The sequence below is a fragment of the Gorilla gorilla genome, chromosome 3, assembly GCF_029281585.2.
Source record: "Gorilla gorilla gorilla isolate KB3781 chromosome 3, NHGRI_mGorGor1-v2.1_pri, whole genome shotgun sequence".
Taxonomy (NCBI): Eukaryota; Metazoa; Chordata; class Mammalia; order Primates; family Hominidae; genus Gorilla; species Gorilla gorilla.
Window position 1 is genome coordinate 198,868,297 of NC_073227.2, and position 20,064 is coordinate 198,888,360.

Here is a 20,064-nt window from a genome sequence, read left to right on the forward strand (position 1 = left end):
CAATTCTTTGCCAACCCTTGACAGTTCTACATGACTAAAAACTAATTTACATCTGCTCCATTGTCTATGCTTAACATTTACTGCATCTTTGTATCAATTAACATGCTTTCAGTTGCACGTAATAGTCCCAATTCACGACATTTCCAGATTTAATAAACTGATTAATTCAGCAACTTACACAACATTATTAAAGACAGTTTATTTGATTTCCTGAATCATCCTCAGTGTGCTAGTCTTTGTTCTCCAGTTCATGGTAGTAAGATGGCTGCTAGATGATCATGCAGACACAGTAGGAAGAGATCATTTCCTAATGTTAATCTTTTTGTGTATCAGCCAGGAAAAGCCTTTCCTGAACCCATCCCTCTGCACATTTTCCCTCACATCTAAGATAGTGTTATCTGTTCATACTTAAACCTGCCACTGGCTAGAAGAGTAAGTGTCACGATTAATGTAGAAGTCAAGTTTCTGCTGCAGTAATGGCATGAAGCAAACATTCCCAGTATTTCAATGGCTTCTATTGTGAAATATTTCTCCTCACAGGTCTGCAGGTCAGATAATATAGCTTTTTCTTTAGAATACAGGTCAGGCTAAGGTCCTTTCCACATTCCCTCTCTTTGAAACTGTTGCTGATTGGGTTATGCTTTTCTAATGGGGGCAGATAGGATCTCCAAGTGGGCAAATAAAACCACCCAGGCACATTTAAGGCCCTCGTAGGGCCTGGCATACATTATATCAGCTCTCCTTCATTGGCCAAGGCAAGTCACACAAGTTCAGTATTAGTATAGGAAAAAAGACCTCTTAAGGGGGAAGCATAAAGTCACACGATAAATGGTATGGTTATACAATCCTATTACAGGGAGGGATAAATGATTGAAAACCATAATCAATCTTTACGACTAGCTCAGATAAATCAAAATTTTGCTCTTGAATTGAGTAGAGGATCAGACTTCCAGAAATATTACCACTACTTGATATGATCACGAAATAAGTTTTGTTATCAAAAGATAAAGAATGGATGCAGCTTTAGTCTTCATTTGCTTCATTCCAAGTGCTGTTGCAATATTTCCCGTACCTGAGAAAACTCAAAGGGATGGCTTTAATGCTATCAGAAATCTGAGTCCTTAGAGTAAGAAAATAAATACAAAATATTCAAAAATTGCTTGTACTAAATAGCGCATATTGATAACAATAGTCAAACATAATATGCCACTATTTTCTCCACAAACAAAAGTCCCCCAAATAAATCGCATCTCTCCAGTCTTGTCACTTAGAAATAGTAACTTAAATATTTTCCATTTAAAATAGTCTAGAGACTCAAATTTCTTACTGTTGTCATCTTTCACACATGAAAACTGTTTCAATGTTTTTTTTTTTTCTAATAGTATTGCTTAAAACACTAATTTCTTCCTACTTTTTTTTTTTTCTTTTTTTGTTTTGAGATGGAATCTCACTCTGTCGCCCAGGCTGGAGTGCAGTGGTGGGATCTTGGCTCACTGCAACCTCTGCCTCCCGGGTTCAGTGGGACTACTGAGTAGCTGGGACTACAGACGCCCGCCACCATGCCTGGCTAATTTTTTGTGTTTTTAGTAGAGACTGGGTTTCACCGTGTTAGCCAGGATGGTCTCGATCTCCTGACCTCGTGATCCACCCGCCTCGGCCTCCCAAAGTGCTGGGATTACAGGCGTGAGCCACTGTGCCCGGCCTCTTCCTACTTTTTACAAACTGTATTTTTTAATCAATGATATAAAAACTGACTTCTTTTGTATAAGTTACTCTTCTTACTATTTTTCTGATATGATTGTCAAAAGACATGATCTTTTATGACACTGAACCTTGAGGACATATTTATTAACCTTTTTCCTTAGAAGTTAATAAAGGGAGGTTACTTTCCAGTAGTTGATCTTATTTTTAAGATTTGCTATAAGTTGTAAAGAGTCATTCAAAATAAATCATTTTTCAACCCATCCCTCCGGTCATACCGATAAGAAAGGCATTTTTTTCGATCATGTCTTGTTAATGAGCACATTCTTTGGGGATGCCTCGGTCCTAATTACAAGTGGGCAGGCAGCCATGAGTGCAGGCTGGAAGACCCGGTGAGCGGCAGGCCAGGGAAAGCATGCGGTGGTGCTGGGGTCACCCGTGTGGGACAGAACTGGAGCTGACTCTAAGGCTCCAGGGAGCAACGGTAAGCTGCAAAATGGCACTAAGGGAAGCACACAGAAAATTACCAGAGAAAGACAGATGGTTGGGATGTCCAAAGCTAAGAAGAAATCTCTAAAATGACTAGTGAGAGGGAAATGGTAGATGGAGTCCCTGAGATAAAAAATAAATAATAAACTAAGTGTCTGCACGAGGCAAAGCAACAGCTAGATATCACAGTGCCTAATGGCAGGCAAGTCCTCCAACAGCCTAATTCGTAAGGGTACAGCTGCCAAGGAGGGTCAAACCAAAGTAAACTCTCAAACCTAAGTATTACCAGTTAGCATCCTATCTTAGGGTCACAGGTGAAAATTTCAAGGGTTGGGAAAGTGATTATTATTATTGTCAGTTCTCCCTCTGTTTTGTGTAGGTGAACTCATTGTTCAAACAATACTGAGAGAATATGCAGACAGTGGTATACAAAGTTGAATAAAAACATTTTGAAGATATTTATCTTTTGAAAGATATTTGTACCTAGACCCAACTCGGTGAAGCTGTTAATGCAACTTCTACGTATCAAGTTTTCCTCTGGAATTTAACAGCCTCTTATTTTCTCCGAGGACCTTTGGCTGTTAAACAGTGTTCATGTAAGCCCACACCACTGGCCAGAAGAGGCATGCTCAGAAATCACCACTGAAAGCCCCAAACAACATCAAGGAAAACCAGTAAACATAAGAAAAGTTAGGGATGAAAGACACCTGGTCAGTTTTTCTCACTCCCATGCCACGTCAGATTTACAATATGGATTACGTCAGAGCTATTCATCTGGATTACGGTGAGTGTCAGTTTGCTATGTGCTAAGTACCACAAACTGGGTATCTTCAACAACAAATTGCCTCAAAGTTCTGGAAGCTGAAAGTCTGTAATCAGTATGTCAGCAGGTTTGGTTCCTTTGGGGGCTTCAAAGAAGATTCTCTTCTATTCCGCTCTCATAGCTTTCAATGGTTTGTTAGCATCTTTCTTTGAAATCCTTTGGCTTGTAGATGTAGCACCCCTACATCTCTGCCTTCATCTTATTTGGTGTTCTTCCCGTGCATGCGTCTCTGCGTGCACCTTTCTCCTTTTTATAAGGATACCAATCGTATTGGAAAGACCTACCCTAATGACCTCACTTTACCTTGATTGTGCCTGTAAATATCCTATTTCTAAATAAGGTCATATTCTAAAATACTGGGAGTTAGGATTTTAATACATCTTTATGGAGGGCACAATTCAACTCAGAATGGGTGCAAGAAGCTGAGGAATATGTCAAATACAATTTATTGCATGTCTTTTAGAGATCACTTCCATTGTCCATGTATTAATGGTAAGAAAATTGAGGTCAAGACGAGAGAAATTACTTGCTCAAGAAGGATCATTAGAATGGTCATAGATGGGTCTAGGCCGGAAGCAAGTCTCTTGATCTCCAGCACGATGCTTTTGAAGCTTCATTGTAAATACCACTAAACATTATTTACCCTTTAGATTACTGCTTCAGAATTTTTGGGTCACATAGTCCCTTTGAGACTGTGAAGGAATCTCTGAACCCTCTCCTTGGAAAACGGCTGTGAACAGAGACCACCTCAGTGTTATACAACTTTCAAGGACATCTTTGAACCCTATCTCTAACTATCCTCTATCCAGATTTTCTTTAGTCAGGTCATCTTAAGTATGTTTTGATTCCTGAGAAAATTGCTTAAAATGCTATAAAATTGTCTGAAATAGCAAGAAGAACATGTTGACTTTTGGCTTGGAAAAAAATGCATCCTTATCCAGAGTGGAAATTTCCCCCTTATGGCCTTTGCAGTGATCATAAGTGAGAAGTAGCAGAAAGAAAGGGACTGTGTTCAACAACATGATTCTCATCACATGCCAGCTCCTTCAGCTTTCTGTTTAACAGTTGGGCAGGCAGGCTTGCCTAGGGTTTTGCACTGAGGCACTGTAAACATATTCGTCTTAGTTACGAAACTATAGAAAGCATTTAAAATAAAAATAAACCTCTTTCCAATTTGCATTGCACATAGTGGATTAATTTGTCCAAAGTCCATGCTATTGAAATGAAGTTTACATTTTCCAAATGTTTAACAATATGAAAACGAATATTTCACTTGAAAGTCTGAGAGCACACCATTACAGTCATTCAGATACATGGATGTTACATCTGGAATTTTATTAAAATTCAACGTTTTTGGCTGCTGTCCTCTGTTTCTGAGCATTGGCCCCATCCTGTTGTCATAGCTCTCATCTGACTTGTTCCTCCACAGGAACTTTCCTGCTTTGGAAGCCTGGGGTACACGATCTAAGGCCTAAAAGCTGCTTGCTTTCAGCTAGGACTCCTTCCAAGTCCTAGCATGTCAATATGCTTTTACAAAGATCGCCATATCATGGCTTACTTTTTTATCACTGCAACAACAATGATAGTTAAAAACAGTGTTCAGAGCAAGGTTTGCTCTTTTCAGCAGTTTCTTCTCTCCAAATTGCTTCTTCCAATTAACAAAAAGGAGTTGAAAACCCCATTTCCTGCAGCCACCTGTGGCCTCCCTTTCTTTAGGATAAATTTCTCTGGCACAATCAAGAGTTCCTGTAAGCTCCTGGGTTCTTTTTGAGTGGAAATTAGGTAAAATGAATTTCGATTCTTTTTCAGATCTGGGGTAGTGGTGGGTGTTGGATGTAAAATTCCCTGATTATATTTCAATCATCGTCTCACATCTTTTTTATAACACAACCTCTGATACTTTTAAATTCAAGATATTGACATCATTCTGCTGGTGAAACATATGCTTTGAGCACTGAATTTGGAAGTATATACCTTGGGTGATACTTTCAAATCTATCGGAGATTAAATACAGGTATTGGCAAGGTGGCAATTATCATTTGAACTCAAACACGGAGGCTCACTTTGCAGCTAATTTGGCACAGAAAAAAATTGTTCTAAACAATCAAAATTTTAACCAGAAGTTTCAATAAGTATTTCACATCCTTTAGAGGGCTTGTGAAAGCCTATATAATTTGAACTACCCTGACTTTTCAGTTTCATCCTTCGTCTAACTCTCTAAGCTGCCAGAACAGCCACAGTCCATACTGAACTTTGTGCACACGGAGATACTGGATGAACAATCGACAATGTCCAGACCATCTCTGAAAACAGAACTCTGACCCACACCCCTTCAGCAACCTGCCAGGAAGGCCAAGCCCCAATCTCTGTGGCAATTGGCTCAGGACAGTAAGGACTTGCTCAAAAACTGCCAGCTTCTCTATTTTTTTGCCTCTGTTTTTAACTCAGGACCAACAAGAGATAGCTAAATATGCTCACCAATCAGATGAGAATTTTTACTTATAGGCTCTGTCCTGTGTTTGTTTAAAACCTTTGTTTTTCCTTGGATTACAGTGTTTCCATAATTCTGTTTTTTTTTAACCTATCTATAGCTTCTATTTCATTACATTATATACAACCTTTGCGTTTTTCTTTAATGTCTATATTTTTAATACTTATGTTTCCTAGGATATAAAAAATTTTGAATTTTCACATGTACGTGGCTTTCTTCTTTCCATAGCTGGCAGGACTTCATCTCCCATTGCACACCTCTTCGAATGTTGAACACTGTCTGATACACGGTTTTAGTTGCCTTGATTATATATGCCCAATACCACCCTATCATTTGCTATTCGATTCCTGACTTTTGCTTGAATTTCCTATGTTTACTTTTGCTATGTTGTCTTGATAACAGTATTCTCTCATTCTCAACTGAATTTCTTCCCAGTAAGGTATTGTGGTTATCTTTGAACAGTGTTTCTCAAACCTTAATATTAGTATGACCCACCTTTGGATATTGTTAAAATGAATATGCGAATTCATTACTTCTGGGTTAGGTTCACATTCTGAATTTCTCCTATTGCCCAGCTCCCAATGCTCTTGGCCCACAAAATGCACTTTGATACATTTTGTTTTCCAAATCTGAGAGATTATAAAAAATTTCTGAGGATATGGATACATCAATGTCTATATATCTGCATCTACATACACACACACACATACTACACAGGCAGTTGTTCCTTATATCCGTGGGTTCCCCAATCAAGGACTCAAACAACCACAGAGAAAATGTTGTTAGGCCTAGGGCAGTTGTATCTGTACTGGACATCTACTGACTTATTTTTTGTCATTATTCCCTAAAAAATACAGCATAACAACTAGAGTCACCCCTTGGTACATGTGGAGCATTAGTTCTAAGATACCCCACCCCTGTGGTCAAGTCTCTAATATAAAATGGTATAGTATTTGCATTTAACCTATGCACATTCTCTTGTATACTTTAAATCACCTCTAGATCACTTATAATAGCAAATACAATGTAAGTGCGATGTAAATAGTTGTTACTCTGTATTTTTAAATTTGTATTATTCTTTGTTTTATTGCTATTTTTTACTTTATTCTTTCAAATATTTTTGATCTGTGGTTGGTTGAATTTGCAGATGTGGAACTGGAGGTTATGGAGAGCCTAACTTCTTTCTTTTTTTTTTTTTTTTTTTTGAGACGGAGTCTCGCTCTGTCACCAGGCTGGAGTGCAGTGGTGTGATCTCGGCTCACTGCAACCTCTGCCTCACGGGTTCCAGAGATTCTCCTGCCTCAGCCTCCCGAGTAGCTGGGACTACAGGCACCTGCCACCACGTTAAGCTAATTTTTGTATTTTTAGTAGAGACGGGGTTTCACTATGTTGGCCAGGATGGTGTCCATCTCTTGACTTCATGATCCACCCGCCTTGGCCTCCCAAAGTGCTGGGATTACAAGTGTGAGCTACCACGGCCTACCTTATTTCTACAGCATTTACACAGATTTGGATCAGTCCATTCCAACTCATCCCGCTGACTGAGTTAGCCATGCTTATCTTGTCATCATCCCCGCACTCTATACTCACCCACATGCAGACACACGCAGTCGTGTATAACCATTGCATTTGGTGGTGTGACAGGCTCTGGCTTATTGGTTGATTTTGAATTATATTATTTTTTAAAACTATTTTAGAATATGTCTATTTTCTAAATGTAGCACTTTATGGCATTTTATTATGTAAAACACGTGAAGGTCAGTGAAAATACTGAGGTCTTATGCAGCCAAGGTTAGAATTTAAAAGGTCTATATGTGAATCTGTCATTGTACTTTTAGAAAATAAAGGTGAAGGCTGGGTGCAGTGGCTCACACCTGTAATCCCACCACTTTGGGAGGCCAAAGCAGTGGGATCGCTTGAGCCCAGGGGTTCAGGATCAGATGGGGCAACATAGTGAGACCCCGTCTCTACAAAAAAAACCCCAAATTAGCTGGGTGTGGTGGTGTGTCTATAGTCCCAACTATGTGGGAGGCTGAGGTTGGAGTATTGATTGAGCCCAAGAAGTTGAGGTTGTAGTGAGCCGAGATTGCACCCTGCTCTCCAGCCTGTGTGACAGAGTGAGACTCTTCTGTCTCAAAAAAAAGAAAAAAAAAAAATTTTTTTTTTGGTCGAATTCATATTCTGAGGTTTAGTCATTAATGTGAATGGGAGTAGGATTTATTCAACATTTACTTTGTGAAAGATACATTAGGCTTACTTAACTTCATGAATTTTAAACAATAATTTGTTGAGTACCTAAATCTGAGAAATTGTGACATTAGATTTCCATGCAGCATGCAGTGTTTTTAAGAGTTTTTAATACCTAGCTTTATTTTTACTATTAATGCTATGAATTAATATATTTTATTGTTGCACTTAGTAACAAACTTCTTAAATTTTTTAATTAACATTCTTTTGTACATTCAGACAATTGGCTTTAAGAAAATTATAATAAACATCTGCAAATTAGATTCAAATATATGAAATTATTTCACCATATCTAATTGTCTTATCTCAATGTGTCATTTATAGTTCAAGAAACTGTGACTCAAACAGATTGTAGTTTTTGTCTAGGATCATTTTCCAACAGTTGAAATAAGAGTTTAACCTGGTTCCTTCGATGCCAAAGCTGGGGCTCTAATCACTATGGTCCAAGATTTTTACAGTAGCCCTACAGAAATTCCAATTAGTTAACAGATATGCCATACATAATTTTATACAATGTGGACAAAACTATCTGATACTAAAAATGTGGAAAAACAAATGACTATTAATTGTAATCTAAGATTGCAAGTGAAGAATAGATCACTTTTATTCTGATGTTTTTAAAACTTCCAATAATTTTCATTTTTTCATTTTATGATACTCTTATCAAACATGTCTGAGCTAAACAAACTTGATTCTTTTATCTGTCAATATTACTCATAAATTAAATGTGGGAAAAGTCAAATATTTGAATTATTGCCTCTAAATACATCAGCCAATTTAAATTTCATAATATGCCATTTCAGTTGCACATTTAATAGAATATGCTTGAAAATCTAAATTCACATAAGAGATAAACTTGGGAATGAACTACATCATAATGGCTTTAAAATATCCCTAAAAGTGCTTTTTAAAGAAAAGAATAGTTCCGTTCACTGGGTATATATTTACATTTTATTAATATGTTGACAAAAGTCTAGTGCTTTGAAAACTAAAATCTAGAGAGTTGATTTTTGAGTATGAATGGTGATAAAACATAAGAAAGTTATGAAAGTAACACTTGGGCAAAGTTCCAGTAAAATTAATTTTCAGTAGCTTAATGGTAAGAAACTTGGTTGTGATAAATAGATGGTGCATATACTCGAAATCCATGGGGGCTGGAGAGATACAGTTGTTTACTCTATTAACGTTATTCAAATAAACTAATCATGAGAAATGAACAACACAAAAGAAGTCTCAAAGACTATGTACTTTTGAAACTTCTCATTGGTTAGCTCATGGATTTTTTCTTTTTTTGGTGGGTCTGTTAGACCAGGTTTCCCACAAGGGTTGCAAGGGCATGTCAAGGATGATGAAGAGGTGTAGAGGAGTGAGGAGGGATTGCTGCTTTGCAGCTCACCTCTCTCTAGGTAAATATCACTTTTGACCAACAGCATTTTCAGCCTGGTATCAGGTTCTCTACAATTTAGTAGCTTAAGATGTGAAATTAAATTAAATTGAACAAGAACCAAACATTGCAGATTGGCATCTTATTCAAACGTGATCCAGAGACATGATAGTTTGATTCGTTTGATTATTATAAGCATTTATTTCTATTGTGCTTTTCATTTGTGTGGGAATATCCATGGCTAGCGAATAATCTTTGTAGTTTTCTATTACCTTATTTTACTTGCTAACTCCTGAATTCTTTAAGCCAAAAGCCCTGAATTTGATGGTTTTGAAGATCCCTTTGAAATCGAAATTCTAGAATCATATGCCATAGATAGAGCATGCCTGGTAGAGAATTGTGAACTTGCAGCAACCGCTGCCGCAAAACTGCTGGAATACTCCACTTATTAGGATGTAATTTTCATCAGGGTCTAGACCAAATGCTGCCATTGCACAGGACATCATACCACAAATGGGACCAAAGCAATGCAGCTAGTTTCTCAACTTTGCTTAGAGAAGTAAGCCAGACGTGGCTCATTCTCTGCTTGCCTTGCCTTCACCAGTGCCAGAAGTCCAAGACTCCGGAGAAGTCAATCATGACTCAGACTGTTCTCATACCGTGGTGCACAACCTGTGAGGTGACTCAGTATCCCACTTCCCCCTTCTTGCTGAAGTCCTTTAGCAGTGGACTCTGGAACACCAATTTTTTGAGACAGAGTCTTGCTCTGTTGCCCAGGCTGGAGTGCGGTGGTGCGACCTCAGCTTATTGCAACCTCCACCTCCCGAGTTCAAGCGATTCTCCTGCCTCAGCCTCCTGAGTAGCTGGGACTACAGGGGTGCACCACCAGGCCTGGCTAATTTTTGTATTTTTAGTAGAGATGGGGCCTCACCATGTTGGCCAGGCTGGTTCCAAACTCCTGATTTCAGGTGATCTGCCTGCCTTAGCCTCCCAAAGTGCTGGGATTACTGGCATGAGCCACCACATCCGTCCTTGAAACACCAAATTTTTGACCTGCACATTTCTCTATATTTTAAATCTGATCTTTGAATATTGCATTTTCCTTAGCCTTCCTGCCCCACTCAGGCACATTTTTTCTACAGCTATCTCAAATATGGCTCATTTTTCTCCGTGGAGGCCCATCGCCTATCAAGTTGCTCCCAGATGCAGCCACAGCCACCTGGTTGCGGCTCCAGACCCCAGGATCCCTGTGCTCTCGGGAGCCCAGGAAGCCCCTTGCCCCCACAGGCTTGGAAGTGCCTGCTCCCATTCCCTAGCCTCTCCTTGCTCCCAGTGGCAGCTCCCGGGCGGAGCAAAGTTGTGGCTGAGCCCAGGCACCATCGTGACCTGGCCTGGTGTGCACGCACTTGGGGCGATGCTGACACGTCAGCTCCCTACCGGCTTGGCTCCCTCTGGACTTTGGGCACCAACGATCATGGGAGGAAGGCTGAGAGGATATTCAGGGCGGCTTAGCACGGGCCTGCAGACGACCCTCAGCAAGAACAGCCTGGACACGGTGGATGGCATGTTGATGGCACCAGGAGGTAGACAGGCTCTTGAGTGGAAAGGGGTGGGTCCCAGGTGAAATCCCACCTTCAAGCCAGGGATGGCCTGAAGACTGGAGGCTGGGCTGTCAGTTTTGGATGGAGTCTGTGGCCCAGAGTGAGAATTTACGGTGCTTTTTCCAGGCCGCCCATGGCCACTCATGGACCAATCAGCACACACTTTCTCCCTCCTGAGCACATAAAAACCCCAGATCCACCAGACTAGGACAGACATTCGGACTACCAGCTGTGGAAAGGTGCTACCCACTACAGGTCTCCTCTTCACTGAGAGCTGGACACTTGCTGGGCGACCTGCCTGCAGAAAGGACCTACCCAGTGTGGCTCTCCTCTCCACTGAGAGCTGGGCTCTCCTTGGGATGACACACCTGCAGAAAGGAGCTACCAACTGTGGGTCTCCTCTGAGCTGTCCTGTCACTCACTAAAGCTCCTGTCTGTCTTGCTCACTCTCTAGTTGTCTGCATATCTCATTCTTCTTGGATACAGGACAAGAACTCAGGACCCACTGAATGGCGGGACTGAAAGAGCTGTAACACAAACAGGGCCGAAGCATGCTCCCCCACCCTCCGCTCACCACGTTGGGGGTGACAAGAAGGAAAGAAGAGCTGCGGCCCTTCGGGGATTCTAGACCCAGGGGCTCCCTGAGCCAGGGGTGTGACACCCTTTTTGGGGCTCCGTGGTTCCTGGCGTCTCCAAGGTTCCGGCACCACTGCGTTCCCCTCATCCAGACACGGGTGCCCTCAGTGGAAGCTGCTTGCAGTACATCTGATCCAGTCACAGTCCTGCATGAAGCCAGTGCCTGTGCCAGCTCCTGGACCTGCCTGCCCCGCTGCAGTAACTGGCATGCCTGGCTGTGTGCAATGGCCAGACCCCATGCTTGCTTGCTCACACACCCCTTGCCACTCTGCACCTGGCTTGCCCTTGGTAGGCATGGGATCCAGGCTGGTAGACTGAACTGAGCACAGCCTGCTAGGCTAAGTGGGCAGAACAAACCCAGTGGGCCTGAGCAAGAACTCGGGCAAAGGCGCCACCGGCCACAGAGTTTTCCAGCTGGAAAAGTGACACCCTAAGGATTCCGAGACACTATTGGATTGGGGCCCAACCTTTATGACCTCATTTACCCTTCATTAGTTCCTAAAAGGTCTTATCTGCAAATATATTTAGACTTGGGAGGCCTTCAGTATATAAATTTGACAGGGGTTGGGTGGGAGGCGGGGACACAGATTAGTCTGTAACACTGGGTGATTATCTTTTTATACAAATACCCTCAATTTTCTTTTATTATTTTTAAAAAACTCACCCCAGTGCTCATAAATATGTCTCAGCTACTGCTGGTTCCTTTTCTAACTAAACTTTAAATATTGGTTATTCTTAGGAATTGCTCCCAGTTGCTCTTCTTTTTTTGCAGTCTCTTACTAGATGATCTCTGTAAGGGCAAACACAAATTAAAATTAAGAGGGTTAATTTCCCCTGTTGAGAATAAGGAAAGAGAATTCTTTCCCCTTTCTTTTCTTACAGAATTACTTTAGAAAACTTGTATTTTCTTCATTTCTTTGAAATGTATTTAAATATTTTTAAAAGCTAAATAAACCTCTTGCCAGTTTTAAGGGAGAAGAATGTCTTTATCAAGGACCTGGAAAACATCTCTTTGGAATGCAAATATTAAAGGAAGATAGTGCCTCCATCTCCCAGGTTCTGTGGGAGGGTAGGACCTAACTTCAGCTAAAGCTTGGCTCTAAGTTGCAAAACTACTGTCTATCATAAAGATATGAGAAGTGTATTTTGCTTTATATAAAGCCACCTAACTAGTCACCCCAATCGCTAGGTGAATTGCCGTGTGTGAAAAATACTGCTGCCAAGTTCTTGACTTGAGGACTAGTCATTCTTTATCTTGAGGGCCTGAATGTAATGAGTTGTATCTACTTGGCTACATAAAGGGATAAGATTTCTTTCCATCTTTGCCATTTCTTAGCAAATTGCCTGGGACGTATATCACATTCTGGTTTAATACTTGTTCAATAATAAAATTATTTTCTGCTCTCTTTGTGGAGAGGTTATCCAGGATGGGAGGATAATTGGTTTTCAATTATATTTTCCTAATATCTCATTCATATTTTTTGCTGGCTCCCAAATCTGATCTCTGGCCAAGGCCTCTTCTCTAAGTCAGATTCTCTAGATTTCCACATGGATGTCTTGCAGTCATTTCAATTAAAAAAAAAATAAAACAAATTCAAAATACAGTCCCCAATGTTGTCTTCTACACCTTGTCATCGCCAAGTTTCTGCCATTTCAATGTAACGTGCAACTGTTGAATGGCTCCTGCAAACACTATATTGACTTTTTTTTCTTATTACACACCAGCTTTATTATTTTTTTTATTTTAGCAATGTGTCAGCAAAGCCTCTTGTTTGTATTTCCATTCAAGACCAATGTAACTTCAACGTAGATCTTGATGTTGTCATCTTTTCTGGTCTTACTAGTCTAACATCCTATAATTTTGTGATGGGAATATTGTAATATTGCTTATCTTTCTTTGTTGATTTTTACCTCTCCCTAAACTACATTCCACACCATAACACATTTTCTTAACAAGTCTGTCTCTTAACACAACAGTCTATTTGCAAAATGTATTTGACCATAGGACAGTTTTGTAATTTTTGTGATTTTTGTTGAGCTATTAACATTTCCATTTGCTCATTAATTCATACCAAAAATATTTATTAAGAAAGGACTGTGTGCCAAGAAGGTAACCAGCTTTACTTGGAATGCAAATTGATAAATATAACACTAAGACATACAATTAATTTATTTTCTTTGTGAAGTTATTTGATAAAATTAGAATTGATTTACCACCTACATGGTCAAATGTAATGCTGTTAATGAAAGTCAGTGCATTCCATACAATACCAACTTGTTTATTAAACATTAATCAGAGCTATGGCAGATGTGGCCAAGGAGATGCCCTGTACTGGACCACTCACTGTGTAATTAAATGTTCCTGTCTCACAGTGCTCTCCAAACATTACAGAGATTCTTTTTTTCTCTAATGAAAATAATTGTTTCTTTATAGTAAGTAGTCTACTGCTGTGATATTTCCAGAAAATGCATATTATGAAAAACTAGAAATTGAATCAGAAGCATAAACTAGCCCATCAGCTGAACTCTCAGGATTCACAGACCTGTTGAGGTCCAAAGTGAAGTAGGTTGTAAAATCACTGTTATCTCACTGACAGGGTTAAAGTTTTTGAATATGTTCAATGAAAAATTGAAATATGAGAAGTAAGATAAAAATTCATGAATAACATTGTTTTTAGGCAGCACCTGTTTCACTCTTTCCTATCTTACACATCTGGGCATGGAGAAATAGAATATAAAAATAAGCATAATGATAAGTAAATTGTGGTGTTATGTTATGAAAACATGACTAACAGAGAATTGTAAGGTGGATATAAGGTACATGAGTCAGGGTGCCAGATGGGGACAGCTAACAGGATTAAATAAGGTGGTGAGGGGAGGTTTTCTTGCAAGAGGATTTGAAGACAGTTGAATGAATTGAGAGTTTTAGCCAATGGGATATCTGGGACAATGAGATACCTGCAGAGGGGCCAGGTAGAAAAAAGGCGCTAGGGTGGGGACCTGATGAGTGTGTTTGAGGCACTGCATGGAGGCCAGTTGGCCTAAAGTGGAGTGAGCAAGGGAGAGGAGTAGTAGGAGGGAAGAGGAAGTAAGAATGGCAGCAGCGAGCCAGATTACCTATGGCCTTAGGTGTCATCAGGCTGTTGTGAAGACTTGGCCTCTAATTCTGTTTACAATGGGGACTCATTATAGGGAACTGAGCAGAAGAGCACATTGTCTCACTTATAGTAAAACAATCACTTGGCCCGGCGTGGTGGCTCATTACTGTAATCCCAATATTTTGGGAGGCCAAAGTGGGTGGATCACCGGAGGTCAGGAGTTGAAGACCAGCCTTGCCAACGTGGTGAAACCCCGTCTCTACTAAAAAAATACCAAACTTAGCCAGGTGTGGTGGCAGACGCCTGTAATCTCAGCTACTCAGGAGGCTAAGGCAGGAGAATTGCTGGTACCCGGGAGGCTGAGGTTGTAGTGAGCCAAGATGATGCCATTGCACTCCAGCCTGGGCTGACGACAGTGAGACTGTCTCAAAACAACAACAACAACAAAAACAATCACTTTAGCTGCAGTGATAACTTTAGGGATGAAAGGAAGAAGAAAGGCAATATGTTAGAGGTTACTGCAATAACACAAATAATCGGTGATAATAGAGATAGACAGGAATTAGAAGTGGATTTCATGTGAGTGCTTGGTTTCTGGACATCCTGTGAACATCAAGGCCCCTGATTTGCTTTTAGACGGGATATAGATTGTTAGAGAAACAGAATGACTCCAAGGTTTTGCCCTATGTAATTGGAAGATTTGAGTTGTTATCTACTGAGAAGGGAAGCCACAGTTGGAGTAGTTTTTGTGTGTGTGGTTTTAGATTGTGTTTAGTAGAGAGGATATCAGAAGTTCAGTTTGGTGTTTCTTATACTGAAGGCAACTCTGGGATATTTACGCCAATGCAGAAGTGGATAGGCAGATGGGGAGCTTCATGTCTGCAGTTTGAGAGATAGGTCTGGGCAAGAGATGGAAATCTGGGAGTTAACAGTTCATAGGTGGTATTTTAAATGATGAAACTAGTTGACAGCAATTGAATTAGTATAGGTAAAAAGGTAAAGAGAACTAAGGATGAAGCTTTGGGGTGCGCCAATATACAGAGTTCCAGACAACAGAGGAGAAATAGTGAAGAAAATTGTAAAGAAATGTAGTAGAAGGAAAACCAGCCAAGTCGGTTGTTTGAAGTACATTTTGGTGTAATCAATAATAACATTTTTTTTGTAGTTTGATATGAAGGGATGAGGGCTGAACTAAGTCTCCATCAGGCTGATAGAGTGTGATGGAGAGGAAGGACTTGTGGCCTAAGTAGCTGCCAGTGGCTCCACACTCCAGCACTCACAAAGACCACATGCCTTAAAGCTCTGCTGTCACCGTCTTGACATGCTTAATAATTCAATAATTATTCAATTAGTATTTAGGAATAATTCAATAATTCAATTTTTAACAAGCCCTTCCATTTTAATTTTACATTGGGCCCCATATATAATGGGATTGGAGTATCTGATGATAGAGAATGTTGGGGAATTGCGTTCTATTTTTAGATTATGTTTTAAGTATGTGATGTATAATACAGAAGCAACTTATTTAGAGATGATTTGGAAAAAATCATAGATCTTTTTCTGATTAAATCCCCTCCTCCCTGCCATTTCTTACAGTAGAGTTTCATAATCTTTTCCAAAGAAAAATAGAATTTCTAATTGCTAAAAGACTTTATGTTATATGCATAGTTCTGCCAATTGCTTTCTGGATGGTAGATGTGTCTAATACAATAGTTACTTGCTTTAGAAATAGATATATTTGGATTAAAATCCTTTCTCTGTTTTTTAATATTTGTGATCTTGAAAAAAGCATATAACATTTTTGAATTTCATTAACTTCATCCAAACAGTAAAATGTATAGTGTCTTTCTTCAGAGAATATAAATAATAAACTGAAACTCCTGACACACACTAAGTACTTATTAAATGATAGCTATTATGATGATTTCTTAGAAAAAATTGTTCCATGTCTTAATTTTCTCTCTTTTGAAACTCAAAAATATCTATATGCCTACCTTAAATTTGGGGAATTAAAAAAAGAGATAATGCATAATTTTATTTACTTGTATAGCAAAACAACTTATTTTTGAATAGGTAATCCAGGCTTACTGTATAAAATAAAATGGTATTATAAAAACAGTTGTATTGTGAAAGTTTCTATCCTCCAGTCTTTTAGCTCCCCTCCCAAAATTTAACCACTTAACATATTTCTCTGTATCCATCAGGATTCTTTTTGCCTTTCAAAAATGGTAGCATGCAATACACACTCCTGTTCCCCTTGATTTTTTTTAAACTTGGCTTAGGTATTATACCTTTGTCAATACATATAGAGATTCCTCCTTTTTTTTCTCTCAATAAAGACTCTCTATCAAGGTGACCCTCCAAGAAGCATGGACAAAGCAGAACATGTTTAGGGGCTAACCACGGAGAATGTACTATTCACTTTTAAATACAAGTAAGAGATACCTAACAATACATAGGTTCTCCAAAGAGCTCATAGGTGGTATTTAAAATGATGAAACTAGTTCCCAGGAGACCCTGCGAAAAAGTTAGCAATAAACACTATCAGATCTAAAAAGCAGGATGCCAGTTGGTCAAATAAAACATGTATGTATATTTTTTGCTCGTCCCTTCTACCTGTTTTGGTCCTGGAAAGGCCACAGTTTATGGGTAGCAAGAGTGTAAATCAGCACAAGAACAAGACAAAAACAATTAAACCGGCCAATAAACTTCCCATCTTTAACATGGTTGGCAGTCACTAAGTCAAAGCTCTGAGAAGGGAGAATACCTATGACTACGAAAAAGTTTAAAGTTTAGTTATTGTTATGGGCTGAATTGTGTCCCCCCAAAATTCACATGTTGAAGTCTTAACCCCCAGTAGTGGAATATCTAGTAAGCCCCAGTGCAACTGTATTTGGAGATAGAGTCTTATAAAGATAATTAAGATTAAATGAACTCTTTAGGGTGAACCCTAATTCAATAGGACTGCTCTCCTTAGGAGGAGATTAGAACACAGTCACGGGGGAATGACTATGTGAAGGCAGAGAGACGATGGCCATCTAAAAGCCAAGGAGAAACAACCCTGCTGACACCTTCATCTTGGACTTTTAACCCCCACATCTGTGAGAAAACACTACATATATTGATTACTAACCCAAGGATACTTTGCTACATAAAGTGGCAAGGAAATTAGCAGGACTTGTTTTAACTTCACCTCAAAGCCAAAAGAACTAGTACCAGAAAACACATTTAAAAGAGAAAAGGAGAAAAAAACCCAGCAAAGACACTTGAAAATGATATCTCATGAATCCTGCCTATTAAAACATTGGTTTGCACATAGATGCACTTCGGGAGAATTGAAATTTTATGATACTTTTCTTAATGTATCCCCTGCCATTATTTGAAGTTATCTTTTTCCCTCTTAGTGATATTAAAAATGTCTTCATGTAGATTCTGGCTAGTTTTAAAATTAAGTTTAGTTTTATATATTATGCATAAATCTAGTATTTTCTTCCATAATATCTACATGGAAGTTTATTTTACATACAGGAAGGATAGTGGTACGTTAATTTTGACTCCAGCTGCCACACTAATTTATCTCAATGTTTACATGACTTTTTTTAGTCAAATCTTTTGGATTTTGTATGTAAGTTATAAAACTATTTGCAAATTGTGATAGCTTTATGTCCTCCTGTATGTCTTTTATTATGGTAATACCTTAAAAACTTCAAATGAGAGTAACTGTAGTAGACAGCAAATATAAACAACTTTTTCAGCTGAGGTAGATTTTGTAAAAACTCTTAAAGAAAAATACATATACTTAAAACAATATTTAAAAAATAAAGAATGGATACCAAATTATATAAAAACCTCAGTATCTATGGAGAAGATCACATCATTTTCATTTTGTTTTTATCCTATGGTGAATTATGTTAATATGTTTCCTGATTTTGATATGTTCTTGCATGTATGGGATATACTCTGTGGTGTTTCTTACTGTTGATTATATTTGTTTATTGGTTTCAGGATTTTTTCATTTCTTAGCATGAGTAAAACTGATATATAGCTTTTAAAAATATATCTACTTTGGTGCTTGTTGTCAGTTTTCTTGGACTTGATTAAAAAAAAAGAACTTGGGGCTTTCACTTCTGTTTATGCCACAGTGAATGTTACTGGACATACCTTCTTGACATTAAATAAAACTAAAAACCAAAAAACTCTAGCAATATGAACAAGCTATATGAAAGATAGGCAGTGTAGGACTATGACCCCTGAAAAAAGGGAAACAAATAATGTAAGCCATACAATCACCCCACATTACAGACTGCAGCCATTTCCCAGGTCATGGAGTAGAGGGGTAAACACAGGCAGAGCACAGGGGTCTCAATGAATTGCAGAGATGAGTCTCAGAGTTCAGGGAAATTGAGGCAAACTGAAATTTGGGGTAAAATATTTGAGGCAAGGTAGCTACCCAAATAAATAGCTCTAGAAATCTGAAAAAAACAAACAAACAAAAAAACAACAACAAAAAAAAAAAACAAAAAAACTGGTTAAGCACTAACCACACGTGGGAGAGAGTAAGACTCCACCAGACCAGCAAAAGAAGACATCCTGAGAAAGAAGTGCCAGGGACTTCTAAGCTAGAAAATGTCTACTACTCAAAGAGGGCTGTGAGGAGTTTGCTTTCCAAACAGTCAGATGTCACAATGATATCACTGCCTCACTGTGAAATTATAAGAATGATTATATATACAGTACTACTTAGCTAACTCTTGAGTGAAATCTAAATCCTCTAAAATACACTTAAAAACTATTCTTTAGATTAAGCTGCATTGCATTTAGCTGACTCTGACCAAACTAAACCCATCCCTCTTTCAAGACAGAAAACAAAATATTAGCATTCAACAGTATCACAATTACAATGTCCACAATCCAATGAGAAATTACTAGACATGAGAAAAGACAGGAAAATGTGACCATTAACATGTCGAATTAATAGTCATAAAAATAGAAATGAAAGAGATGGTAGATTAACATAAGAACTTTAAAAAGACTATTATAATTATTTTTGAGAGCTTCAAGGAAAACATGTACATGATGAAGAAAGAACTAGAAGAATTTTAAAAAGAGCCAAATATCTTCAGAGATAAAGAATCCAGTATATAAAATAAAATTTCACTGGATAGATTTAACAGCAGAATAGATATAGAGGATCCACAAGCTTGTAGAGTTTTGTCAAATTTCATCAAATTGTCCTCTTAAAATGAATGCATTTTATTGTATTAAAATTACACTTTAATAAAATTCACTTTCAAAAAAATTAGAAACTTTCATTCTTATTCTAAGTTCTAGAGCATCCTAGATAAATTGAAATTTCTGTCTTAAAGATGAGAGACCTTTCTCTGAGAAAAGTGTGTGGTCCTCTTGATTTTGTTGAGAGTAGAATCTCTTTTACCACTTTCTCGATTTATTTTATGGAGTTTTATTTTTATTTTCTCTCATTTCTGGGGTTAGGGTTTGTAGTATATATCAACCTATAAATAATTTCACCAGAATCTCAAATTACTTGCATAAAGATGGGTAAAATGGTCTCTTTTGCTTTTTAAATTTATCAT

The 20,064-nt window shown here is 38.6% G+C and overlaps 1 long non-coding RNA gene across 2 annotated transcripts in view; it reads right to left on the minus strand.

Moving 5' to 3' along the window:
• LOC129532918 (uncharacterized) overlaps positions 1–20,064 on the minus strand; it is a 218,796-nt gene that overhangs the window by 39,205 nt on the left and 159,527 nt on the right. For both annotated transcript variants that reach the window (XR_008678856.2, XR_008678857.2), the window contains exon 3: positions 12,037–12,162. This is a non-coding gene — a long non-coding RNA (uncharacterized lncRNA). The remainder of the gene's footprint in view (positions 1–12,036; positions 12,163–20,064) is intronic.